The sequence below is a fragment of the Brienomyrus brachyistius genome, chromosome 10, assembly GCF_023856365.1.
Source record: "Brienomyrus brachyistius isolate T26 chromosome 10, BBRACH_0.4, whole genome shotgun sequence".
NCBI lineage: Eukaryota > Metazoa > Chordata > Actinopteri > Osteoglossiformes > Mormyridae > Brienomyrus > Brienomyrus brachyistius.
Window position 1 is genome coordinate 1,198,786 of NC_064542.1, and position 27,956 is coordinate 1,226,741.

Sequence of the window (27,956 nt, forward strand, 5' to 3'; positions counted from 1 at the left end):
AAAACAAAAGTGTTGCGTTTATATTTTTGTTCAGTATAATACAGTATTTAGCATGTAGATTATTGGTATCAGAACAGTATCACATCTACTATTAGTTATGGATTGGATTTCTGTATTTCATTTAGGCAGCCATTTCTGGTTGGAAGCTGGGTGGATGGATGGATTTAATGGGCCAGTGCCAAGTGTTTGAAGTATTTAAATTGTCCCCTAAAGGAGAATAATTAAGAAAGGGAACTTTATTTTTATTAAGACCTTTAAAAATTAGGCTATAAGCTTTGCAAGAAGATGAAGTAAAATACAAGTATGTTAAAAATTTGCAAATAAAAATTAGCAGAATAAATTACAAGTAACTTGCAGACAATAATTAAGTAATATATAAATGAGCGATCAGATATCATAAGATCTACAGCTTACAGCTACTACTTACAGGTACATACAAAAACCTGAATATCACACAGACACATAATTTCAAAGAGAATCATTGAAGGACTTTCCAATAATGCTTTGACTTTTCCAAAGTCTGCTTTGTTAATTGGTTTTTTACATTTAGATGTCATTCTGGAAATAGTTCAAAAGGGACAATAAGCCAAACAATACAAACAAGTGAAACTAAAGAAAAATAAACCCAAATTATCCCTTCAGAAATGCATCACCATGTTTTATTTACACTTCCCCTGGAAGTTCTGTTGTGAAATTACTAATTAATAGGTGCTTGCATCCACCTGAAGGCAGATTAAAATAACATACAGTACCAGTGAAAAGTTTGGACACACCTACCCATTGAAAGGTATATTTGCAAAATTCTCTACATTTTAGAATAATTATAAAGACATCAACACTATAGGTTGTCAGTTAAAATTCCATGGTCGGCAGAGTGATCCCACCATCAGGCTCTTAACTGACAGTACCATCCCTTTTACGCCTGTCTCATGAGGTGGCCTCCCTGACGTTTTTGCAGCCGTCCTGAAGGAGGTCCCACATGTAAGCTGGACACTCATTGGCCGTTTTCCCTTCACTTTCTGGTCAAACTCCTCCAAAACCATATCTGCTGTGTTTAGTCAGGTGGTCAGATGTAACAAATCACTCTCTTTTGTAGATGACTTGGTGTGTCCAAACCTTTGACTGATACTGTATAAGAGCACAATTTTAATATGAGATACCGTTATGTCCAGTGTACGCCCATCCCTTGCATTGTGGTTACTTGCATACTGCCAATCCGATCATTATGCATATTTAACTATATACTTGAATGTAGATGAGTGCATGTCTGGTATATGGGTTATGTTGTTATGGTATATGTTGGTTGTATATGGTATATGTTGTTGATGGGGGGGGGGGGATGAGGTCATACCAATCACCAATGAAAGTGATTATCTCTCATTGTTGACACACCTCTGTATTTAACCCATATGTGACATAGCAGTGGGCAGCTATTATTTTTGCAGTGCATGGGGACAATGCCTTGCTCGGGGTACATCAGTGGTATCTCACTAGTTAGGGATTTGAACTAGCGACCTTCTAATTACAAGCACACTCCCTCTACCATTAGGCCACCACCACTGGCTTTGTGGTGGTGGGCCTGCTGAGGGCTGTTGCGTATAACTGTCTGTAGATTATGACTCCTTTTTGGCTACATTTTATTCAATTATTAAATTTATTAAATGAAAAATGATATTGATGTATTTATTCACTATTCATAGATGTTCAGATACTCAGGAATTCTTTGGTGTTCACATATGAAATTCCTTTGAGAGGCCGTCAGGTTATAAAACCACATAAGTAACTCAGAGAACAAGCAATACTGCCTCTTTCTATAAATATCTGCCTATTTATCTTCGAGCAAAAATTACCTGAAAATTTGTATTTCTCACTACAGTACTATACCTATTTTTATACTCACCAACTTAATGTCTTACCACATTAATGTATGTATTGTGTTTTTCCACTTTTGTTCTTTGTGTGACTGTGTATTATTCAGCAACTGCATACAGTTTCCTCTGGTATAAAACAGCATTCTGCTTCTGATTCTAAGAGACATACACATATGAATGAATGTTACATTTATATGGCACTTTTCAAGACACCCAAAGTACTTTACAGAACCAATGGGGAGCCACTTCAACTACAGCCACTGTATAACACCCACCTGGATGATGCAACGGTATTATTGCAGAGCTTGCAGCCAGCAAGCAGGGTTAGCTATTTATCTGGTGCCTGTGGAGTAGTTTTTATGGGTGTTCCTCAAGGACCCAACAGTAATATGATTCCGCTGATTATTTGAACCAATGACCTTCCAGACAAAAGCTCAGACTCCTATTCCTTCCTCATCAAGTACCATTGTAAACATAACATTTTATTTGATAGTATTATATTTTTTTATTTGTTTTTAAACCTTATATTTAAATGTAGCTATTAAAGTAGTATAACAGTTATAATGTGTTTTCTTCTAAAAACTGCAACCTTGTACATTTCCATACTTTTATCAGTCGTAACATTTCTATATGTCTGATTGCGAACAAAGCATATATTTTCAACTGTGATAAGTCAGATATCGATTTGTGTCCACTATAATAATAAGTAAACGACAAATTAATTTTAAGAAATATTTCTCATTTGAGTCGTTCTTTAAACTACATTAACATCAGTTATGTAATATTAAAATGACTTTACTCTGGGACCAAAAATATCTGATAACATGACAAATGACAGTGCGCATAGGCCATACGTCCCCTTTGCTCTGACGAAGGCTCAGGAAGCGGTGAGGAAAGAGAAGGGATCATAGAACTCAACAGGAGGCAGTATCGGACCTCGCGATGGCAGACGGAACAAAAGGGGCCTTCCAACTGCCTCGAAGAATGTTGATGGGAAAAAAAGGGATCGCAGATAAGTCAACTATGTATGTGGCGAAAAAGCTCCGATGTCATTGTATTGGATTTCCATTGTAGGGCAGGATCCAGTTCGGCCACTGACTAAGGCTAGCATTCCATTACGCCTTCATGGTCCAGTGCTGCTGATGACAGACCCATGCCCTGCTTGTGTTCCGATGGCGCCTATCCGACTAGAGTGTCAGATAACAAATTTGCCTCGCTACATACAAATTACAGAGCAAATTCACAATGAATCAACGAGGAAGTAAATAGCCAAGAGGTTCTGAATTAATATTAAATTGTACTTAATATACATTCATTTTATTTAACTAACACTGAGTCACTAACATTCCATACTGAACAATTGAGTTGGTAATTAGAACAATTATGCTATGAGGAATGAAGTCTAAAAGCACACCCACATACACGCACACCTCACTAATTTAGCAGGCTCTTATCCATTTTCAACCATTATCCATCACTGACATCATTTATGTACCCCAAGGTAAAGCAGACAAGACATTTGAAAGCATGTATAAATATGCAAAGTACACAATTACTTATTTGTAAGCCATTATGGATACATCAAATGCAATGTTATCCAATTCTGTAAAGAAAAATAGTTTGGAGGCGAAAGCTAGCATACCGAAGTGGTGTTTTCATTTTCAAATCAACTGCGGGGTGTTAGGACAAAATACGTCCCTTCTTATTTCTCTAGTTCTGGTAATTAAACATGTTCACATTTAGCATTACCGATTTAAACACTGTTGACAATGTGTGAAAATGAGATTTATTGAAATTTGTTCACAACAAAACTATAGGCAGAGCAGGCCAAAAGCTTAAACACAAGTTTTCACACACAGAGACACACACACACGTGTGTGCACAAAAACACACTCTCGAAACACATAGCACAATACTGTTTTGGAAAATAATTTAAATTTGACCTGTAATTTTACTTACAGTACTCCACAATTGTTTACACACTTGCAGTGAAAGGAATACCTCCAAGGTCAGAGGTTAAAACTATGATATATAAACTATATTTGGGGAAGACACAACGTACAAATCATTTGTGCATGTAAGGCACATTTTTAACAACATGGCAACTTTTATTTGTATTCAGAAAGTCAAAATAAATCCAAAAACTAATCTTGCCAATGTTGTAAACACTACTTTTTTGAAACAAAACAAAAAAACACCAGTCTGAGACCTGGAGGAAAATTTCTTCTATTATCAGAATGGCAGAGTTGGATTAAACATTCTATTTTTGGCACTGTGGCCTCACACCTCACAGGGTTCAGTTCCCACCCTCATCTGTGTGAATGTAGAGTTTGCATGTTGCACCTGTGTCATGTGGGGTTAGGTGAATTGCTTCTTCTTACTCGCCCACAGTGTGTGATTGTAGGTGTGAGTGTGTGATGAACTGGCAGCCAGTCTAGGGTGTCTTCTGCTCTGTGCAGTGAGCCTCCTTTGATCGCTTTCACTGTCACGTGCTGCTGAGTAAGCAAATATGGAAGATGAATGGATGGATGTTTCAGATTACACGTTCGTTATTCAACGGAGTAATTACTTGGATATTCCTGACTGTATACGTTAGTATGAAGCATTTAATACAGTAATACATACCCTCATTAACATGTATTCAGAAATGTCACGACTATGCCCGAGCTGAGAGCTATTTGCCGTAGTGTTTGATACACGGCCATGCAGTGTGTTACGCTTATAAACCGAACTCAGCATATTTACTGTATGGAAAAGCATGGAATTAAGCATTTCCATATTGCAGACGTCTCCCCTGCTCTTTTTGATCAAAAAATTGTGCAGTTATCAAATTCCAGGTGAACTGAAGGGGCACGGTTTAATATGTTTTATGGAAAATATATTAGAAAAATCTTTCGCTCCTCAGGAGCCAGAAGAAGCGAGGGTTATTATTCATAGGTCCGCTCATATAGCTCGGGGGGTGTCACACTTCTCGTCGCAACTAAATGAAGGCCAGCTTGCCAATGTGCTTCCTGGAAAGAACAAACTGCAGCCCGTAGGATGACACATAAAACTCATACTCAATTGGAATTATTAAATCTAAGAACTGAGACATTTTCATTTTAATTGTATACTCGGCAGCAAGCTGTATATAAAAAAGTGGTCAGTTCTGTTTTTGCAACAGCTGATTGACAACTGTTATTGGGGGTCTAAATAAAATGTGGGAAAATATAACTATTTTCCAATACTGGAAAATAAATATTTTTTTCTATTGAAATGGTCCCACACTTGCTAGACTTTGGCATTTAATTTGCTATTTTATGCACATAAATAAAAGTGGTGCTGTTTTATGAATATTTTAAGAACTCCCGTGCTTTAAAAATCATACTTCACTGCTTTAATGGGGGTAGGCACGCAAATTCCCAATAGCGGGGCAATAAAAATTGTGTGTGGCCTTTTCTAGATACAAATCAGCTACTCACAAATCTCCAAGACATTAAGCACAGGGTAAGACTGGGGTCACTGATCCCCATTTCCACATGCAACTCTACACGTATAAAAATGCACTACTGTATTAAGCTATCGGCTGTCCAATTCAAACAATTGTAATCTGGCTTCATCGCATACGCAGGCAATCATGGAAAATAAGCTCGTACGGGAAATTGGGTAAGTAAATTGGATAATGTTGTAGGAAACTCATGTGTTGGCAAGTTCAATCAGATTAAAGCCTGATAGCAAACATTCTAAAAGTATTTTAATTTGTTGCATTGTAAAGCATTTTGTCTAACTATTAACCATGTCATTCATGCCTGTACATGACAAAAGTAAGATATATGAATGTAATACTAAAATATGTGGGGATGGTTAAGATGCTGGAATAGAGACTGGGTGGAGAGCATTACTGCATTCCAGCAATGAACTTGTGGGTTTGATTCTGAGTTATTAGAGCATCACTGGCCCCCCTGAAAGATTCCCTTCTGTTCATATGGTTTTAAATCTGATAGTTCGTTTTTCTTCTCATAGCTCAAAGGTGAAACGGAAACTTAGCTGCCTTTAGTGTCTGAGTATTGCTTTGAGTTTCCATAAGAGACTCTCACAAGGCAAAAATTAGCATACTCTTTTGTTCTATAAAACATGCATATAATACATATCAGGCGCTGTTCTCATGCTATAATAAATGCATTTTCTTAAATGGTTACTATGTTTTAAATTCAATGTATCTGTAACACTTTAAAAGTAATTATGCTTCACACTTAAAGTACTTAAAAAACTCAATGTTTCAACAATGCTATTAATAATTAGAGAAAAAAAGTATTTTCCCTGAGAACAAAGTAGGGTTCTCTCATATAAACTCTTGAACTGGAATGTAAAGGCTGTTGAATGAGTGAATTAAATGCACTGAAGTGACTCCACACCTGATCACACTCAGACTTGACTCAGCCCTGATAATCAACTATACATAAAGAAGCATTTGACTTCTACCGATCCTGTATAGCCGGTTAAGAAGCCTCTGCGTTCGTTGATGTGATTAAAGTTGCCGCCTGCGTTTCAGTCTCACCATGAGCTGACCCTACCGCAGGTGTACAGTATTGAAAGTTGAATAGATCGACGTCACCATTGCTACTCATTATATATTAAAAAAAAAAACTCAGCCTACTCATTCAATGCCTTTGTGCACCACACAGAAAAAGCTATTTGCATCATTAAGGGCAGATGAGAAGTGTTCAGGATTGGTACATCTGTTCAGAATGCATTGATACGACTATGATAAGCTAAATTCTGACAGTTCTTTTGAAGATCCAAAAGCGTGGTGGGGCTGCGAGTGGCTCAATCGCTAGCACTGTGTCATGTGGGTTTATAACTCCAGTTCCCTACTGAAGTCCAAAGACATGCACTTGGGCTAAATTGCATGCATAGTATGATTATGTCTGCGCGCATGTGCCCTGAAATGAAGTAGCACTGAATTGAAGATGAACCCCAGCTTTGTGCCTATGTCTTGGATGTGGGGGGGTTGGGGGGAGCACTTGGATCAGTAAAGTGTCAATAATCATTATTAATAATACATTCATTCCAAAAGTAAATGAATGATTAATGTATATAATGCAATAAAGAGGAAATGGTAATGCAAAAAATAGCTGGAGGAAAGAACTGAAGTATCTCTTTTCAGTGGGCAATTTACTATTACAGCATGTAAAGAGGTAAATAATGGGTAATTCTCGTGCCTTTGATTTTGCCTTTCCAAGTGTAGTAACAATTCATCTGGATAATAAGATCAATAAGTCCCAATAAGCTGTGTATCCCATTGCTGAGGGGATGCTTTTTTAAGTGAGGGAGCATGTGGATGGGATAAGATATTGAGCATTCAGAAAGGCCTAAGATGACATGTTATTGTTAGGAAATGATCACCCTATTCTCCAAACGTTCAGCCTTCTGTATTTATAACACGTGCAATATAAGCCGTCACAGAACACCCCATTCTCTGAGTGAAGAGAGTAAAGTGACTGTGAAACATCAAGGCAGTCTGTACACAATCACTTCCCAGGTCAGGCTATTATTTCCAGCCCAAGGGCTATATGCATATAGTGTTACACAAAAAAGTCATGCCATTGCTCAAAAAGTATGACTATTTGGCTGGAAAACTGCTCACCTGGCAGTCCTGCTAAGACAAGCAGTCAGTCTAATGAAAAGGGTGAATGATTCTAGTGTCCCTCTTCTTACACTCTATCAGGCTGTCTTCTCATAGCACTCCTCGTCAAAACTAGCAGGAGCAGGGTAGTCAGTGTTGGTAGCTTTGGGCTGCCGGTCTTCACGTTGTGAGAGGTAATTGCCCATCCGGAAGCTTATTTTAGCTATATGAGTTGCATTTTCTCCCCTGCTTGTCCCCCAGCATTCAGTGTTTGTTATCTTTATGTGTGGAGTACACCTACGGTATGTGAGGACCCATTGTACATGCGACATCACCAGCTTCGTTATTTTAAACATTATATGCATAAATGAGCCCATTACTTTAAAAGTCAAACAGTCTGAATTGTGATAAAAATAAACGGCGCTTGCAACTTTGTGATTTATTTGCTTTCTTTTCATCGAGTAGCACAATGTATGTGTTACATAGTTAGTTTAACTAACCTAATCAACAATAGCCATCTGGACTGGGAGGGGAGGGGTAAGAATGAGAGCATTTTCCATATGCTGACTGTGGGGGCTTTGTTCTGTGTGCGACAGATACTGAGCAATATCAGAGCAGGTTAGCCAGCAGCATTAGCAGAGCTCGATGTCTCGCCAGTTTAAACGCTGTGGCTACCGGACTCGAACATCGAAATTGAGGGACTGGGATGGTACATTGACATTGTTGGTGCTTCGCCAGTGTGTTGGGGGGGCGGATGAAGAAAGGCAAATTTGGAAGGACTGTGGTCCCTTTTCTTCAAGAACTTATAGATGGATTTGAAAAAGAGCTGAAAATAAAGCTGGAATGTGATATATGGGGATATTACTTGGATTTATCTGTCTTAAGGATTCAGTTTCCGTCTCCTGTCTCTGTGCCTTCTGTTCAAATTTTTATTGCCCTTTTCTGCAAGACTCCATTATGCCTTTAACACGGCCGGGAAAAAAAGTCCTGACACACTTGACTTAACAGCAGAGAAGTTTGTTTAAGGGCATTTATTCCTGGGCAAGCTGCTAGAACTGTGTATGAATCAGCTGACAAAAGCTGATCTATCACAAGCAGCCTCAATCCTGCAGCACCCATTATGAAAATTCGCAAAAATGTATTACGCATTACATAACCAAGAAACTTTTCTCTCCCTAAACCAACTTGTGAAGAAACAAACTCTGGTCTTTCTGTCTGTCTATCTTGGCCTCTGAAGTTGTTTTCTAGAACCCCTATGTTTTGTTTATATGATTTAAGTGTTTCCTTTTATTGCCAAATACCTTTCCTAACGTCTACCTAGCATTCGGGGTCAGCAAAACATCTCTCATGGTGTTATTTTTTTCTCCTGCTTGTTGTCCATTTTTATCTGTATGAAATTCAAACCGTTTGAACCATGGCACAAGATTTGAAACCCTTAAACGGTTAACTGATACCAGCACTACAAGACTGCTTCTTTCTTGTGGTTCCCTGTGAGTTCTGCAGAACCTTGACGGCCATTCCCTCTCCCAGCCGAGGATAATGGCTATGTCACAGTGGGGTTCGTTTTGAGAATGCGGCCCCCCTGCTCCAGACCTCCAGCACCTGGCCCAAACCACCATCATCCTGCTGTTCCCTGAAATATATCCGCTCCATTCCACTGTCACACTCTGCAAACCTCTCTTCAGCCGCCCACCAAACTGTGATACGTGTCTTTGGTCTTTGATTTATGAACTTCTATATTGGGTAAGACAAACACACCCCTCGCATGCGGATACCCCCCAAGCCACTTTTAGAGTCCTTTTGATGTGAAAATTATTGCATACTGTTGCCTACCTTTTGCACTCCGGATAAATTCAAACAAATGTTTTGAATAGTTCAGGGAAGACCAATTTTTGTGCATAGTACCCACAAGGAGCTGTTGGTCAGTGTGGCATAAGTTGTCCAGAAACCAAAGAAGACCCTCAAACTGAATGTTTCCCCTTGTTGTATGTGAGGATCTTAAATCCCTTCACTCCATTTTTCCCTGCACATTCCATGTCTCTGCTACGTCATCTCTTCTAAAAAAAAATTCCGTAGCGCTGTTATGCTGACGTGGCACAATTTTATCTTTCCTCCCCCTTACTGGTGAAACACACATTTTCTATAAATAATACGAGTGGGACCAGAGGGAAAGTCCAGGGGGAATGGAGAGGACATGTTTGCATGATAAACTGATTCTACCAGATGAGGAAGGGGCTGACGCTTACTTACATTATAACACAATGTATCTCTGCTTACGCAGTCAATCATTATCTCGTAACTCGGTTTCTCAGAGCCAGAAATAGTGCATTCCGGCCTGTGCGTCACTCCATGACAAATCTGTCAGCACTTGTAGCATTTTGACCGTGTTGTTAAAAGCCTTGGTATTAGCAACAGCAAGAACCTCATCTAACAGTATTTATACAAAGGTATTGCAGGTTATTATTTTTTCAGGATCCAGTCGTGCTTCACTATACTGTTGACCCATTGGTCAGTTCAAGCCATAGCTGTCTCTCACCTAAACTACTGCAATTCCAGTCAAGATGTTTTACACACTTCATCAGGCCTCTCCAGCTTCATCTAACCAACATATTAGGGGAGGCCTCCTTAAGGTTTTGTTCCAGGCGACTCATTGGGTCTTGTATTAACTTTACGATTTTGCCATTAGAACATATCATTGATATTCACACAGAGTAAAAATCTAGCTATGTACAAAGCACATAAAATGTTGACATTTAGCATTTTCTATCGGTTCTGATTTGTGGGTAATGATTTAAGTAAAAGGTCATAACTGTTCAGTAGTATGAAAGGCATATTCTCTGATATATCACTAACAAGGTAGGTCAAAAATCCTGCTATTATAGATATACCAACTACAAGTTCCAACTAAGAATAAAAAGTTTAAAAAAGAAAAGTTTTTGTTTTCATTATGATTGTTCATCCATCTTTTAAACCAATGTTTCCCAATCCGGTCTTCAGGGACCTACAGTCGGTCCATATTTTTGTTCCCTCTGAGCTGGGAGGGAACAAAAAACGCGGACTGCTTGTGGGTCCCTGAGGGCCGGATTGTAATACACTGTTCTAAACGCTTATCCTGGTCAAGGTCACAGGAGAGGAGACGGGATGAAAGTCACACACTAGCACCCACACTATGGGCAATCTAGAGATGCCAGTTAGCCTAACTGCATGTCCTTGGATTGCGAGAGGAAACTAGAGGACCCCAGGGACATGCAAACTCCATACACAGGGATTGATGGTGCAATTTGATTTAATCCCTGACCCCAGAAATATGATGCTAACCACTGTATACCCAATTATTATTATTGTTGTTGTTGGTGTAGTCGTTGTTGGTGATGGTGGTGTTCTTAATGCTGGTGTGGTTGTTGTTGAAGGTGTTGTTGTTGTTGATGTTGCTGGGGGGTATTCCATGAAGCAGGATTAAGGGAAAGTCTGACTTATTTCGACAAGCCTGGCTCATTTAAGTGGGAATATCGTTCCATCAACGTGTCTTAAATGAATCCCTGCTGAGCTACCATGGTAACTTATGTGAGTGAACCAGTCTGCTCCGGACCAGGTTAACTGTCTCGCTTAGTTTAGCGTTGTCTCAAAGAAAGTCCGACGTGTTTGGAACAGATTCCCAAAGGTTCGTTTCGTCGGTCGAAATTCCGCGATCTTACTACTCATGCCATGTAATCTGTTGAATAATATGTCCTCATCTGACATAATATTTGACATTATCTGAATGAATTATTTTGTTAATCTGTAAGGTGTACCAAAATAACATGATTTTGTTTGAGTTAGCAGGAGAGTGAGTCTTGTATATACCTAAATAAAAAAATGTAACCATGTAGTCAGTGCTGCAAGTAAAAGCAAGACGAGAAAGAGAATAAAAACTATCTTTTCGGAAATAATCCTCTGTGTGATACTTCCATAATATGGATAACAGAGCTGAGATTGCTACATAATCAATATAATAAAGCCTATACGTCACGTCTTTGCATTCCAATTCTTTCCAAAATAATTAGAAATAAAATCCCATTATAGTGGACTCGCTTATAATGGTATATCGTCTATAACGGACGAGGTCCGCTGGTCCCGGCTGGGCGCCTTTAAGAACATGCAGAAAAAGCTTCGGATATAGCGGACTCGCATATAACGGAATTTCGCTTATAATGGACAAACAATTTGGTTCCCAGGGCCGGTTTTAGCTGTAGTTGTCTATAACAGTCATGCAGACTCCGCCTACAAGGCGCGTGGCATGCCCGTGATATCCAGCATAGTTTTGTTCGGCTATAACGGACATGCAGGCTCCAACTACAAGCATTGTGGCCTTGTCATTACACGAGTTATGGGGATTGAACCAGCACCTTTTGCGTTATAAGGCGGCAGCATAAATCACTGTACCACCGTACCACTATACTAAGCATTTGTAACATTTACGTAACTTACGCATTTAGCCTGTCTGCAATTCATTGCCAAGCCAACTCCCTGGCTGTGTTTATCACCATAGTATTGCCTTTTTTATCTATTACATCTTTGTATTTTTCATACAGCTCCATCAGCAGCGTTTGTTCTGCGGCGGAAAGAAACGGTCTCGTTTTACAGGCTTTCCGACTCATTTGGTCAATCTATCGTTCATCCATTCATTTGGGCTTCGTAAATATCGCAGCTGTGCACACTAAGTGAGACTATGCAAGTCTATCTTGAATGAGCCTTGATTAGTTAAAGCTGAACTGCGTTTGTGGAATGACATGAGGCTAAATTTAGAGATGGAGCTAGGTTAAGTCTCACTTTTTTGGGGAAGTCTGCCTTTCTTTAGCTACTTTCAGGGAATACCCCCCTGGGGTTGTTGTTGATGGTGTTGTTTTTGTTAATGTTGGTGTTGTTGTTGTTGGTGTTGTTAATGTTGGTGTTGGTGGTGTAATTTCTGTCCATAATATGTTTTCACTAATATATTCTTTTGATCTGAGTGTTAAAATTCAGGTTAGCCAAATGTGATCATCTTTGATGTCACAAAATCTACATTGCACAAAAACTACAAGCACATGAATTATTAGACATGGATTTAAAAAAAGACTACAAAGTTGAGAACACTATAGCACCGGCATCAATCACTTTTTGAAAAGAGCACATGTGGGTCAGTTGCATATGTACTGGCACGTCTGGGGAGAAAGACTCAGAGGAGGAGCCAGTTAAGGAATCAAAGTAGGGTCCTCTTCAGTTGTTACGCCCCACTTTTAGGCAAGGGGAGATGACAGAGGTCAAATGCAGGCCATTCCTCAGTCAGTCATGTTATTATGTTAATGTAGGCCAGCAATCAGCAGCTGACGTGGGTTGTAAGTTTGTTAAATGGTCCACATGTGAATGTGATCAACATCTTCATAGTCAGAAGTGTGAAAGATCTCCAGGTGGCGGATTCTATAACTGTGTTCCAAAATATGATACCTATACACACAGTCCTTTTGTAGGGCAGGGAGGAAATTATAAGGCCTGTTTTTATTTCAGAGTAAAATATTTATCCAGAAGCCACTAAGAGGCAAGAACACCCAAGGCATAGGCTGCCTGAATAGAAGAAGTGTTTTATTTATTAAAACCCAGCAATGAGCTAACCAAACACCGGCCAAGTCTTGCGTCTATTTAGAATGTAAAATGTGTTTATTCAGCCAGTCAGTGTGACCCCAAAACCTCCTTCATAACACGTCCTGTTTGGATTCCTCTCATTCCAACGAGGGTCCGCTTCAGAGGAGCTGGACACATCCAGGTTCTTGAGAACCCTCGACTGTCCCCAGAAAGGCTTTTTTGAGGTACTGGGGGTCAAGGGCAAACTGGGAGTGGGAAGGTAATGTACTGGCTGATTAAAAGATATTGTCAGTCTTAGTTTGTTTTAACAGCTCAGTCCACGGAAAGTAATGAAATCTAATGTTTAGACCCAACACGCTGTTATGAATATTTCAGTGTTGACTGTGGCAATCATGCACCAGAGCAAAAGGAGTCAGTCTGAGAATGTAGAAGCTTAGGGAAAGTAACTGATTCCAAGATAAATACTATCACACATAAATATGTTAGTAACGGTTGAAATATGAAGGTCTATAAAACAATATATACCTTGATACCTTTGTTCAATGCTTGTGGCAACAGTGTGTTAGTTCAGCTTTAATTTATGCCTGTTTTTGAATGACCATGATGGAAATATGTGAAAATAAATCGAGCAAATAGTGAATAAAGTCATGCACGATTTATTCTGTAAAACACTTGTTTGTTTGTTTTTTCAGTTATTTTCAGTTTCTTAATTTTGGAAGTGTATTTAATAATGCCAAGACTATTAATGACAGACACATTTTAGTAATGAGTAACATAATATGTAAAAAAAAAAAAGTCAAAAAAATCTGGAGTGGTACCCAGTGTAATTCAAGAAGGATGTTTGTCATTCCATAGCCATGAATGTGGATTTACAGCCTGTTGTAAAGTGTTACGACGAGAAACAGCAAGACAATTCCTGTCTGTGGCTTGCCCTGTTTCAGACTGGATTAGAGTCCTCGATCATAGTGGGGCTGGCCATCTGTCCGAAATCATTTGACCCAGGTGGACATGCTTCGGAGTATTTCGGTTCCACGTTTAAGCCTACCCAGCAACACCCTGAAATCTGGCAGTAAAGCTCACCTCTCGGATATGATGGGGCAGTCTTACTAACTGGATTATGCCTAAGATAACTGTCCCAGTGTTAATTAAATACCCCTGAATTATTCACTCAGATGATTTAATTCCCACAATGGAGAGCATTAGCAAGTCCAGCACTGTCTCTCAGCATTACACTGTAGTGTCTAGTTCTTTAAAGATCTAAGATTTTCCCGTATATTTGATATTGTATTTTAATGTATAATCAACATAATGTGTATTGTTTGCATGTAGAATCATCTTCCATTGTCATTACCAAACTGGTTAAGGATTCACTCATACAGTGTAAGTCTGTAATCAATGCACATTTGGAATGGAATGCAAAATTTGCAGACAAAACTACTTCAGGGAGAAAAATGTGTCTTTTCTTTCTTCCGGCCTGCCGCAGGTCCGTTCTATGAATCTTATTCATCGCAATATCACTCCATCATACCTGTCATCACTCTGTAGACAGAAGTCACCCTTTCATGAAATCCGAGCCCCCCGACAGCTGAACCATGCTGAAATTGCCTACCGTTATTTAAAACAAAAGTAAGACACTGGCCTCATTACCCATTACTCCATTTATTCCTGCTTATCTCAGGCTTCATAATGAATAATCTTCACATAGCCCACTGTACACTTAATGGCTGCCATTTTTCATACTGCCTGTGGCTTCAGTTATGATAAAAACACAGTTGTCCAGCTGTCTGCCAGTACATTTTCAGGAAACCTACCATCTTTTCTTTTTGGATAAAATATGAAAAGCCTGCAATTTGCAGCTTCTTTGAAATTTTGTTCCAGCTCTAAAATACTTGCATGTGTACTGTTTTTTTTCTGTGAGTACCCAGATCTGAAGGTTAAAAGATGTATGGCGTAAACGTGATGCAGATCTGAATACCAAAGTTCCTCAGTCAGAAAAATGTTATTTATAAATGCCAGGCACAGCTGTTTACAGGTGCGCTGCAGGAAGGTGGCTATTATAAGACATTCAAAAATGATTAATGAATATGAAAGTGACTCCAATGTGCAGGTTTATTAGAAGGCAAAGTAATGCTTTTTATATAATGATAACAGTAATATCGATCTGTTCTCTCTCAGCTCGTACAGAATAATGAAGCCTTTTAGTACTACACACCTAAATTTAATGAGGAACATGTGTGTGTGTGTGTGTGTGTGTGTGTTTGTTTCCTTCCCTATACTGAGTATGTCCTCCTGTCAAAAGCTTGGCTATGCCATACACTGGACAGTCTTATGGGTAAGATGTCATCCTGTTGAATCACATAGACAAAAAGTTGAGATGTCGATTTTACCTATTAGAACAAAACATTTTGATTGACTGAAAAACATATTGACTGAATATATTAGAGACAACTGTAAGTATGATGAAACAGTTATATAATGAAATGTATATGCAAAAAATATGTAGTGCAGTTGAAATACTGAGTGATTATGCTAAAATTCTGGATAAATTTTGAAGCATAACAAAGCATTTCATATTGAGCAGTATGGTTCTCACTATAATGATTTTGGTATTAGCAAGATTGGTGTTGGGGGGGGAGTCACTGAACAATTAGCCAGTTGCAGTAGAGCTTGAGACAGGTGAATATTTTTGTTTTTAGGATAGATAAAATGTCAGATTATCGCGAATTGCTTACAAAAGGAATACTGGTCGTAATAGCTTTAGGAAAAAAATACTCCATTAGGTGAATAAGTACTTAATCACAGTCATTCCACTAGTTTAATTAATTATCCATAGTGAAAGTTGTGACCTTTAACAGCTAAATAGTGCATACAGGCAGTATAAAATCTGGAATATTTTAATAATGGGTTAAAATTAATCAAGAATAATTATCCTGGATTCTGCATTTTATCAATATTAAAGTTTTGGTGTTTCCTGGGTCTAATAATAATCCATCCATATTCCAGTTTCTTGTGCAGTACAGGGTCACAGGCGTATCCCGGGCAACAGAGGGCACAAGGCAGGGGAAGACCCCCACCAGGGTGCCCACACACACATGCAACGGGCAATTTTCCCAATTCACCGGCCGGCTTGTTTCCAAACTGCAGGAGGAGACCAGAGTGCCTGAAGGAAGCCCACGCAAGATGGGGCAAACAAGCAACCTCCACACACACAGAGCGGGGGCGGGACTCAAGACCCCAACAGCAGTACATGGAGCTTCGGAGCTACAGATGGAGCCACTCTACTGCTATAGCAATAGTGATGATGATGATGATGATGATGATGATGATGATAATAATTCTTTTAATAATAATAATAATAACAGTGATGCCAGTCCATGGGGAAACAACTTTCATGCGAAAACAATTGGACATGAAGTGATACTTTTCACTCAAAAACAGCTGGTGAAACTCCGCCGCAAAGTTACATAAGGCGTGCAATTAAATGCCATTTATTACAGCTCTCTTGCACGACAGGGTTTTTTTATATGACATTATTTGATTTTTTTTTTTTCTTATTTATTCCTGTCTCGTGGCACCAGGAAATCCAGCCAGAGTGAGCCGAGTGTCTTAATGAGCACGATTCTGTGACGAAAACCTTGGGCCAGATTTTGCTTTTTCAAATCCGTGGGGGTGTCCCTCCAGGATCCACGAGTCTCCCAGAAGCTAGAGAGCTAAATTTATCTCTAAAGGTCTGCTAGCTACCTTGACTGAGGGGCTATTCTCTTCTATTCTACATGCTGTATTCCCAGGGATCACAGCAAAGAGTGAAATTTCACCTCTTCGTCTTTTTGTAAGATGCTGGTTTGACTACTCATACATTTCATCTTTCATAAATCCATTCCATTTCTACCTGTCCTCCTACTTCCCAGCTACTAAATATCTAAAAGTAATAAATCTCATTGAAGATTAGCATACATATAACTATCCTGTCTTATATTTACAACCGTGTTTTGTCTCAACACGAGTGCATACAAGTGTGAAAATAAGTACGTTTATAACGTGATAGTCATTGTAACCTGGCCAGTTATGGAAGACGGATGGATCATGTGACTGAAACAAAAGGATATTTATTGTTACTGACTGATGCACTTTTAAATGGCAAGCATTAATAAAAAAAAGAATCCCACAAAATATTACTAAAGGGAAATCCGTAAGTAAATGAAAATCAGATGTTTATATAAATCTCTTTGTATTCATGGAGAGACTTCTGGCCCTTGTACTCAGTCTGTAACTGCTGTAGAATGATGAATGTATACTAATTCAGCATTGATGTTTCAGTTATTCCTTATAAAAGCACCGAAGACTTTCCAGCAATTATATTTTTTGCCATTGTTGAAGTGAATATGTTTGGCCTGGTATCTCGGTGCATAGCACTCTGTGAGTTGGGGGTTTGCCTGACAATCCTGTCTCTCTGTATAGAGTTTGCATCTTCTGTCAACTTCAATATGCGTTTCATGCAGGAACTCCGGTTTACCCCCACAGTCTAAAGACATGTAGTTTAGGTACCTTTCAATTGCCTGTAAGTGTGTGCACTATGACGGATAGCATCCGGTACAAAATGTGCCCTGTCTCGTGCCCTGAGTTTCCCAGGATAGGCTGCAGACTCGCCACAGATCTGTGTTGGATAAGCATTTATGGATACGTAGATGGACAGGTCATAAAACCATATGTGCAATAGATTCTGAATTGCTTTGTGCTCATTTGAAATTCCGCGGATGTATGAATAAATTGTCGACAGAATTTTTTTGTGTACTGAAATATTTATTGTAAATTTTGGTTTCGAGAACTTAACAGACTACAGAATGATCATTGACCCTACAAGTCCACAGCTCGTATACAGCTCATGGCAAAGGTCAGCGTGTTCACCTCGGATCTTCAGTGAAACTATTGTCAAGGGCATTCCTGTGCTGAGGTGCCCCTGTGCTCTTTCCACAGTACAGCTGGAGAAGCCATTTTCAATATTATTCCCCACTTCCATTGAAATGATACAGAAAACAGGAGTAGGGACACCTGCTGATCTTCACAGGGCTAAAGATTTATATAAGGGACCCAGCGTAACTTAACCTACCATATATAGAGGACTGGGTGAGCAACCCCTGCAACTACAATTACTTTTGCTTCCAGACACTGAAATCTCAATGTATTGTACTGACAGTTTATTTCCATATTGTTTCATGAAAATGAATAAAAAAATATTTGTCTAACTGAAAGATCGTTCCATTTAAAATGAGCAGTAAATGAAATCGAATGAGGGAATATTCTAATGAAAACTGGTCGCTTTTCTTTCTGAACAGTCCGGATGTGATTGGATAGTCAAACAAGAACGCCGATTTGTCTCTTCACAAAGCACAATAATAGCTGAGTTACACATAGCTGCCATTGAAAATATTAGTTTGTAATGTGATATCCGTTATGCGCCAATAAAACTATGCCATATCTCATCTGCAATAATATTTAAATGTAATATTTTGAAAGATAAAGTAGAATTAGAAGAACATAGAAAATCCTGAATAATTCTGAGATGTCCAAATGCAATATTACTTGTAATAAATCTGATCTATTACTAAATGGTTGTTCCAGGCCTGGTTAAACACATCTAACACATGGATCATAATGCTCTCAATTCACATAAAAATCTAAAACAATACCAATGCTAATACTAAAAGTCCACAGTAGAAGGCTACGTATTGATAGTGACTGTAATCGTTGCTTTGAGTTGATGCGATGACATCATGATTATGGCGGAGCACGTGTGGGGGGACAATGGAGAACATGTGTGTGAGTCACGTCCCCCCCTGGAGGGGATTCCATTACCGCTGTATGAGGGCCGGGTCCCTAGTGTGGGTCACGGGAGCTCCGAAGGTACGTGAGAGAGGACCAGAAGCCCCTGATCACACGAAACAATCGAAGACTCTGCTTGTTGGGCTTATGCCATTTTGCTGCTCTGACCTCCATGTAACCTGCAGGTATCTGGGGATCGGCTCGGCTCGATCATTTACTCGGAGGCTTGATCGTTCCTCCTAGTTTGTAGCCAGTCAAAGACAGTATAATGTTTTATTTAACAAATCAGGGTAATTGACACCATACACCCATTCATATTGCTGTTTTCCATACCACTTATTCAGTACGGGGTCATAAGGAGAATAAGGAATGAGGCGCATGACATCCTGTATGGGGTCACAGTAATACATTATTATTTATAACCCTGTGTGTTGTGTTGCGATAGCTGAAGCAGAAATTCCACTGAAATGTATTTTAACTGCTTTGGGATTACTTTACAAACTTATCTCAAGTCACAGTGTGATAAGCGCTAACGATCTGGTTGTGCACAATTAGACAGACGCTCACATACGCACAGTATGGCGAAAAAAGACGCTGACATACAACAGGCTGTTTAAAGAAGCCATATTTCTGGCAAAGGCCCTAATTTAAACAAATGTGCAACTGTACACTGCTGTGTGGAAAGTATGTAAGTAAATGTGAACTTATTTACTTCTGCGTATGGTGGATTCATTTTGTGTAAATAGAAACGTCGCCGTTTTAACTACATCTGCCCCTCAGTACAAATCAAAGAGTAGGTAAAAGACAGTTTGAGCGATTTATTTAGCCCATTAAGTGATGGCTGTTCATATTTTAAGACATTTTCTTTTTGACAGATATTTTCGACTCGATTTGGAATTGAGCTACCGCAGGCCAAAGGCTTCACGGGGCCATTTTCTGCTGAAATTGGGCAGAGCAGATGTGGCGTTAGGGAGCGCATGAGCACGGCTTGATAGCTGGGTCAGCGCCACCGCGTCCCTGAAGAAAAACAGGAATGGCACCGGTGACTCAATCGCCAGTACAATGGCCCCACAAAGGGTGCAGCGTGCCCCCTCTGAGCTCACACCCTTTGCTGTAACCCACTGCACAGCGGACCCCTGAAAAAATATTTCCCAGCTATATTCCAAAATATTTCTTTATCTATAAACTCTAATGTGCACCTTATAAAACCCTCCATTTTTCGTGGCCATCGAGGTGGAAAGCTGCAGTCAGTACCGTACAGAATCCCGGAATACCACTGCGCCATTTTCTTTTTAATTTCACCATTACTTGGCGTGAACGTCAGTATCCTCGTATGTGTGGATAAGCTATTTTTACAGCTTTATCCTGCCTGCAATGCCCCATAATACACCCCTAATAAGGCATATGTTACTTCTGGGAAGAGTATTCCATACAACTCTGTCTGTTATTCACTCCAGCACACAATCATGTATAATTTCAGCAATACATCATTTCAGGTTTTGTATTGCATCTTTCTATATAAAAAAATACTACTTATCTGAATGAGCCAAAATGAAAATATCTGCTTTTTTATCTTATCATTGCATTATTATTATTATCATTATTATTATTTTCTTTTAGTGTCAAAAAAAGATCCGTTCAATATTGTCGGTGAAGTTGCGGGAGACGTAGAGACAAAAATCGCATCGGTGGAGCTAAACCGAGAGATGAAAAGGAACGGGACGCATTTAAATGTCAAATACTGAAGCCACCTACTCACACGGGTGCACTGTGAGCCAAGTCTCCCTCGGAAAGCTGCCACGAAACAGCGTGTGCCAGAGGCAAAGAATTGGATAGGCATGTTCCAGGTTCTACCTTGCCGCCTCAAAGAATAAAAAGCTATTTCAGCCCCCCCGACTAACTTGGCACTGGTCTGACTGACAGATGGCATCTAATAAAAAGTGCGTGAGCAATGCCAAGCAAGATGGAGCTGAGCAATGTTCACCTATAATTGAAGAGGCCCTTATCACAGAGTGAGAATTGGGTCGTCCTGCCTGGTAAATAAAAAAAAAAAACAATCACAACGGGTGGAAAGTAAGCAGCGAAGGGCTTCACACCCAAAACACTATAACAGAGCAATAATACAGCCCTGTTTCAAAGTGCATTAGACATATAACATTCAGCATCATTTCTGATAATTGCCAGCAATGGTAACACTTCCTGTGAATCATGATTACTGTGAGAAGCATGTTGCAAGGAACAAATGAGCTTTTTTTTAAAAAAAAATGTAGTGTATGAGTCATTAAGGTGACCTTGATACCTGTGATGATCCCATTTAACTTTAATTTAAAGCTGAACATGTGATAACTACCGGCTATATTCCTAAACATAAATTCCGCTTAGTCACATCTTGGCTTTCTTTTCTTCTATTATCATGTACTGGTCAAGCCCAGTTTCCTCACATGATTTTTAAAAATCCCAAAAATGTAAATTTACATATGTTATGTTAAAAAAAGATCCTGTCGACCACCATGATATCTTCAGGGATTTTCACTTCTACTCCTGTGTCCAAAATAAGCTTTCTACATCCAGAAAGCCAGCAAACGTGTTTCCGTGTGACAAATTACAGTCTAGGGTCTATTTAGTATTATACAACTGTTTTATAATATTTTATTTGGTTTCTTCTCCTGAAAGAGAGGCATCCACGCCAAGAGGTATGACAGCATCTACTCTCCGCTGTTGATGTAATCCCGCTGTATTTTATAGTGAAATATGTGCACTTAACAGAAAGTAAAAGCAGTACAATGTATATTATATTATTATGATATGTGTACTTGCAGAGAATTTGTGGCTGATGTGGTGTGTGATTGGTTGTGTGAAACCAACGAGAAATGTCTCTACACATTACATTATTTTGAGACCAGATATAACTGAGTCACTTACCTGTCTCCATTCTTTATGATTAATCTTTAACAAATCAGATTTTTGCAGATATTTTAAGTCAACAAAACATTAAATGTATACTTCATAAATTCATTACTGTTTATCACTAGAATGGCCAAATGGTGAATGTGAGTTTTCATGTCCGCTTCGTCTCTGTGGATTCATCTGTACACCATGATTCGAAGTGAGAGATGGGCAGTAAAAAGCAATATATTTATAAATCCTGGAATCAAATGGCTTAAAATTATAGTACAGTTCATTTCCGCATCATAATGCGTTGATCTTGAACCATGAATATTGTTTAGGCCTCGTCGCCCTGAAACATGTTAGAATTTCTACTGTTGTCTACAGATTTTAATATTAACCCTTTCAATATAGCAGAATTTTGTTTTGTTTTTTGTTACTTAAGCATCAGCATTTCAGCAATAGACAGAAAGTTATAGTTGACCTAATTGATGTGTGAATGAGCTCATTCTGCAGCATTCCTATTATTCAGATGTTCTTGGGTAATTTATTCATCACAAACTCAATTGTGAATGAAATGGATAATCATCTGTGCAATTAATTAGCAGAATTCAGCTGATATTCATCTGACCTTCTGTGTACCCAGTCCTTGGGAAAGAAAAAGAGCATGATTTCATCTGAGAACAATAGAAGTTAACTGCAGAATTTTCTGTCTCGGATGCAAAAGGAAGTAACTTGATGACATAATTGCTTTTCCAGAACATTTGAACACCGTATTACCCAGCACTTCAGAATTCTAACGACTTCTAAAAGCTAGCTCTGGAAATGTTTTGCACCTCTTTTAGAGCAATACTTTTGGCCGTTTGCTGAAAAGTAAGAGGTAATAAGAGGTTAATTTTATAGCGTAAAACAAATTAGATCTTTGTGCAAATAGTAACAGAAATTGTACATGTGTGTTTCACGTGAAATTATATAGCCTGTGCTTAATTTCCTTCAGTCAATCCATTGGGTCATGTTGCTTGTTCATTTTAATTCAACATTTATCTTCTTCGCTAAACCAGGGCACTGTAGCTAAATCAAAAAAAAAAGTCTTTTCATTTTGGAAACTTTAATATGCACGCATTACAGTCAGTCTGTGTTCGTTTTCTCTGTTGGCTGTTAGGAAAGTATTTTGTCACCGCAGGTTTTGAAGCATTTCATTCACAGATGGGATAGCCATTCAAGTCGCATGCATGTGGCCACTCCAGGGGTATGCTGCTGCCGGTAAATGATCTGCACACACTTCTGAGTCGTTCCTTTATTTTTTCCTAGCCGTAAAACCCACGCTTCCTCTGGCCCATCGTCTCCTCTGACAGATCTTCTCCACTCCTTCTGATGAGTTCCACATGTCTGTCTTCTGGGGCATGAAATCCTTGACAAGGTTGTTTTTTTGCTAGATGCTTTTCAACTCGAGATCGCTCAAAAAAAGACCATTAGCAAACATTTTTTATGCCGTGGTACAGCCTGGTTTTTACCCTTTCCTTTGTTCCCTGGGCATGTTTTTATTCTCTCCTGGTTTGTTGTCCTTCATCTGGCTCATTTTGGCTAGGTACAGTACGCCAGGTTCTTACCATGTCCTGCTGGTGGGAGGGTTTCTTCTGGTTTTAGTTCCTGTCTTGTGTCCAGAGATTCTGGTTAAAGCTTTAGCTCCCTTTAACTCATGGCATATGTTCCTCATGAAACTGTGAGCTTTTCATATCTGCTTTAGCTCAGTTTAAAGTTGCTACTTAAAAACTAATGGTGTTGTTTTTAATTAATAAAGGTCTTTAGAATATTAAAAAATGTAATAATGTCAATGCACGACTTCCTCTTTTCGGTCACTTTCACTTCCATTAGAAATCTAAAAACACTTTGTGTTGTTAACTTATTTGGCAGTTTAAATGTTATACTAGCCTTTTGAGAGGGTACTGTAAATTATAAAGCTAAATTGTGAAAACATTAACCAGAAAAGCCAGAACACAGGTGACTTCTGTGTGCAAGCAATTTCATGGTCTGTGACGAAAAGGTTTTAGGTCAGTAAAGTTATTTATCACTGGCTGGTGGGCCATGACTGTACTCTTACAATTAATAAACATTTTTAAGTGCATTACCAATGAAGGATATCTGTGATTTCTGGCTAAAAGGTGATGAAAAATAATTGAAGACTACAGGAGAATAAGTTATGACTAAACATTTATATAGTGAGGGTTTGACAGGGCAAACATTTAATTTCCTGTTGTACTACCTGCAATACCTCAAATATATTATTTTATTTGTTCTGCTTTATACTTTATTCATGATTAACAAACAACAAGTAAATATATTTGAGTGCAAATTAAGTACTTCACAAATATGTCTTGGTAATGTTCTTAGCTATAATTGCATCAAGATTAATAAATCACATCTTTGTGGGAAATCCATTATGTGTAAATGAACAAGCGTGAGATCATGGATGGATGGATGGACAAATAAGCAGGTATGGCATATAAAACAACTCTTAGTTAAATAATATTCATATATATATATATATATATATATATATATATATAATCTACACACACACACATGACATGACTGTTTATTGTCAAAGATCATTTAGCATGCTGTCTTCAGCAAAATAAAAAAAAACATTTGGCCAATCATGCAGTTAGTAGCTTCATTCACTTTTCCTTTGTATGGAAAAAATCAAGAAAATTTACTAATTATGTTCAAAGCCAAGGTTATGCGTATCACATAATCACGGCCACATGTTTACTTATTTTTTAATGCTCCTTTACATTTCGTGATGGAGGTCTTAACAGTTTCGCAAGTACTCCAGAGACTCTGGTTTTAAAGGTCAGTTACACAAAAGCCTCTGAGGGGAATATTCCTTATGCTGCTTTGATGACATTTTGAAGGGGAGGTTTAAAGTGAATAATACTGCTGTTTTCATTTGGTCTATTTGTTAAAAGTTCCAAACCAGTACATTCCTGCAGCACAATACGTAATTATACCATGTATCACACCACCATTGTTTTAATTCACATTTTTATCTTTATTTATATCTCCCTATGGAATTTTGAGTCTATTTCCTTATGGTAGCAACTATTCTCTACTGATTTTTTTTTCCAGAAACGGTTCAATTAAAGCCAAGATGATTTTATGTATGGAAAAATCGTCCAGTTTTCATCCCATATATGTCGACATATTGACAATGATCCAGTTACATTACATGATCTTCAAAGGAATTGGCAAGAAGAACGTTAAACAGTAAAAGTAGCCCTGTTTGCTGACGCTTTCTGCTTGCTGTCACACTTACGAGATATGAACAAACCACAGTGTAGATGATAATAATGTGCATATCTAGATCTATTAATATCAACGAAAATGTCAAAATAATGACTTCTGTTATCTCCATTTATACGACAAGGAAAGGGTATGTAGTCTTGCAGCTGTACTGGTGATTGAACACGAAGCACGGAAGTATGTTAAACGTGTCTTTGAGTAATTTATTGTCGTCTGTTTTTTTTTTCTTGTTTCCTACGCCATTCGCCACAAAATTTAGCCATGCAATGTGATTTTTATTATATAGATAAACGAAGCTCACCAAAGTTCACCACCCTGCTTTTCTCTAAGGGTTTTACTGTAAAGGTTTCAGCAGTAACGGGAAAAAAAAGAGGCCAAGAGCAAGAACAGCCTGAATATGGGTTAGATTACATTAAAGAATGACGCGTCAAAGAGTAAAAAAAGTTATATATTAAACATGTTAAATGGAAGGTATAGGTATAGTAAAAATTCAATTACTAGGCAAAAATGCAAGCTATGAAACAACCGAGAGTTGAGTGTCGAGGTTGTATTACCAAAAGAGAAAGAAACCTGATGTTAAAGACATTCCATTAATCAAAAGTTCACTTAAACACTGTTATTGTTTTTCCAGTTGAACATTAGTCTCGCCAAATCTGTATTCGCTGGCCTGTACCTGGAGTTTCTGTACACTGTAAGGGGAGTGTCAAAGGAGCAATATTTCACAGTGTGGAATATCTGAATTAAATGATGAGGAACTTTTTTTCCCTGTTGAATGGCACTATTCCATATTATCATCGCTCTCATTCTTTCCATCACAGAGAAAACAGACAGTTTCTTTGGAGCGGAAATAAAAAGGAGGCAGTCACATCGTTTTTTTTTTTTTTTTTTTTTTGACTTTTAGCTCTCATATCGATTCACCAATCAGCACTGCAGCTCTGTCGTCCATCCTCTTGTCTGTGAGCAGGAAGTATAGTAAGCTTTAACATCAGTGCACTGCCCCTGACATACACAAGCCATTTTTGTAGGGGGGGGGAGGGGATTTTATTTGTTATTTCTCTGTGTTGTTGCAGCTGGGATTCCTGTAGGCAGGCCTGCTATGTGCCTGGCAAATCTTTGTTTTTCTTCACCCCTGAGAAACTAACTGCGTTTGTTTCAAGTCCACTTCTGTCTGTGTCAGTAAAACATGCAGTAAGTGGTTTTGGGGACAACATAAGTGCTGCTTTGTTTTGTATTACAGCTGTAGTTTTGAAGCAGTGGATGCACTGAAAGCTTTCTCTGTTTACATTTTTTTTAAAAAAATATGAGTATTCCGTCTTTGTAATCCATCCATTCATCTTATATACTGCTTATCCATTATATGGTTTTAGTAGCACTGGAGTCTATCCCAGGAATCATGGGGCACGAGGCAGGAGGCGTCCTGGATAGGATGCCAGTCTGTCGCAGTCTTTGTAATGATTCATCCATAAATTTTCCATACCACTCATCCAGTACAGGGTCACGGCAATCCTGGCGCCCACCCCAGGAAGGGCAAGGCGCGAGGCCAGGGACACCCTGGGCAGGATACCAGTCCATCGCATCCTTTGCGGGGATGTGATTTTAAAATAGATGTCGCCACACATTTAGCCCTCGACGATTGTGCAGTGTTGCATTGCCCTAACTCCCAGCAGTAGCCTCAGACTGTGTGCACCCCTGCGGGGTGGGTGCGGGGGGGTTGGCGGGTGCACGGGGGCGACCAGCGGTCAAAAGCTCAGCACAAGTCGCTCAGGTTCACCTCCACTGAGCTCAAGCCCCCACGCCTGTTTTGCTGCACTCAGATAGCCAGCTTTCGCGCGGCACACTGTCATACGCCATTTAACGGGATAAAGAGTGGCTCAGCTTGACTCTGTCAGGGACACTTCCTCGGAGGACACCTGATACAACACTGCAGCATTATTCCTAATCTGCAAATGCAAGCGGGACGGGGCAACTTAATGAAATTGGCGGAAGTCCACTTTTGATAAAACGCTTTCCACTTTCGTGTGTCTGTGTAGTGCTTTAACTGCAGCTAAATGTTTATTAAGGGTAGATTACTAGCTTGCTAGAGCTTGGCTGCTTCTTTCCTCTTAGGAGAAGATGTTCATATGTAATTAGGTATGCTCAAGATTCAATGTTCTTAGCATAACAAGCCTCACCGTTAACTGGAAATACATTGCAACGGATAGCAGGCTCAGCAGTTTGAATGCTCGCTTATTGAAATAAATATCAAGACTTTAATATAGAACACATATATTTTTATTAAAGCACAATGCAATATTTATATTGATTTTTTTTTCTTCCAAATTCACTAGGAGGCTATCTAGACTAGCGTTAAGATTTCAGTCATATGGTAATTTTTGTTTGTTTGTTTATTTGATTGTTTTGTTATTAACAAACGTTTGTGGTCGTTGACTTGTGGTTTATGTCTACAATATGTATCAGAGGTACAAGTAATGTAGAAACAAACGTCAATGAATGTGTAAAAATGGCATGATAACATGATGACCTAGATGTGTCTTGAATTTGGATGATAATGCAATGTATAATATTTGACATGAAAGATATATGCATAAAAAAATCCTCTAATAATGAGTTCTATATCATATATTGTTCTTATGTAAATATTCAAAGTTTCTTTGTTCAAATAATATCTTTAGCCCAGGGCTTTTAATTCCCGGTATTAGGATCAACATTATGCAGAGCAATTCACAGTCAACACTCGTCCGTGCACATGACTTCAGAAGAGCGACATCTGTACAAAATTGACATCTGAGGTTTATGCAAGAGCCAAATTGTTCAAAAACTCATAACATATGCTAATTAAAGTGGGCACCCACTCAAGCAATTTTAAAACAAGA